Source organism: Pteronotus mesoamericanus, unplaced genomic scaffold, assembly GCF_021234165.1.
Source record: "Pteronotus mesoamericanus isolate MK-2021 breed Mesoamerican mustached bat unplaced genomic scaffold, CSHL_Meso_final scaffold_36, whole genome shotgun sequence".
Classification (NCBI taxonomy): domain Eukaryota; kingdom Metazoa; phylum Chordata; class Mammalia; order Chiroptera; family Mormoopidae; genus Pteronotus; species Pteronotus mesoamericanus.
In genome coordinates this window covers 3,234,423-3,235,970 of record NW_026555313.1, presented here as the reverse complement: position 1 = coordinate 3,235,970, position 1,548 = coordinate 3,234,423, and the positions used below count along the sequence as shown (strand labels likewise).

The following is a 1,548-nucleotide window of genomic DNA, read 5'->3' as shown; positions in this document are numbered from 1 at the left end:
CATGATTTTGTGTTTGGTTGTAGTTGATTTATTTTTAGTTTTGTATAATATTTCATTTAAATAATAGGCTAAATGTTATTTATCTGTTCAGCAGCTAATGGGCATCTGATTGTTTATAGCTTTTGGTTATTTAAAATGGTGCAACGATGCATATTCTTTGCAACTTTAGGTGAACATATGTGTATGTAACTTTTTAGTGTATATCTAGACATGGGTCAGAGTTATACAAGTGTTCAATTTCAGTAAAAATCTGTCATGTATTTTTCAAAAATTATTGAAACAATTTTTATATATTTATATATAAAGTGTCATTTTATATACTCTGAATGTTTCAGTGTTCTAGATATTGGCCATTCTAACAGGTACGTGTTAGTACATCATTGTAACTTTAATTTGAATTTTGCCAATGACACATGATATAGAGCATCTTTTCATATGTTTATTTACTATTGATATATCTCTTTTGATGAGATACCTGTTACGATCATTGGTCCATCCATTAAATTGGATTGTTATTTTATTATGTTGAGTTTTGAGTGTTCCTTTTGAATATTTTGGATAACAGTCCTGTTATATATATCTTTTGCATATGCTTCTTCCAATCTGTGGTTTTTCTTCTCATTCTCTTGATACTGTCTTTCAAAGAGCATAATTAATTAATTAATTAATTAACTTATTTATTTTTATTTTAACAAAGCCCAGTTTATCGATTCTTTCTTTTTAAACTGTACCTTTTATGTTGTGTTTAAAAAGTCATTGCTACCCGAGACTAGAGTCACATCCTGACAGCTGTTGTCCTGGTGTGCTACAGTTCTCGGAGACAATCTCCTGGTCTTGATTCACTGACGAGGGCAGTCAGTGCCCCGGATTAGTGCCCAGATCAGAAACATGGGGAAAAAAAAAAGTCATTGCTATGCCAAAGGTGTTCTAGAGGTTTCTCCTACATTTTCTTCTAGATATTTTATAGTTTTGTGTTTTACATTTAGTTCTATTATGAGTTAATTGTTGTGAAGAGTGTAAGGCCTGTATCTACATTAAATTTTTTTTGCGTGTGGATATTCACTATTCCTAGAACTATTTGTTGAAAAGAAAATTTGTTCCATTGCATTGCCTTAGCTCTTCTATTGAAAATCATTGGATTATATTTATGTGGGTGTGTTGCAGCCTCCCTAAGCTGGGCAGGTCCACTCGAGACTCAAGTAGACAGAAGAGTACGTGTGAAGCTGTGAGGATGCTTGACATGCCTTTATTTGGGAGTCACATAGGCCACAAGCCCGTGGCCAAGTCGGCCCCCCCTCCACACCACTCCTCACTCACTCCCTTGTGAGAAGCCCCTACCTTTTTAAGTACTAGAAGAAACAAAGCTGGACTCAGGCCATAAAGTGAGATAACCTCGCATGAGCTGTGCATGAGAGCCTACTCAAGGCTAAAGGGGCAGTTTATTGCACCCAGACTCAAGGCTATAAGAACACTGCTTTATCAGGCACCTTCAAGGTTGTGAGAAGCTGCTCCCCCTAGTTACCCAAGCATCTGGGTGAGGAAGCCAGA

The 1,548-nt window shown here is 36.0% G+C and overlaps 1 non-coding gene across 1 annotated transcript; it reads left to right on the top strand.

The window, feature by feature from the left end:
• Positions 1 to 762: 762 nt before the first annotated feature.
• On the top strand, positions 763 to 892 carry LOC129086188 (small nucleolar RNA SNORA3/SNORA45 family). The gene has a single exon (XR_008530791.1). It is a non-coding gene; the product is annotated as a small nucleolar RNA SNORA3/SNORA45 family (small nucleolar RNA).
• Positions 893 to 1,548: the final 656 nt, after the last annotated feature.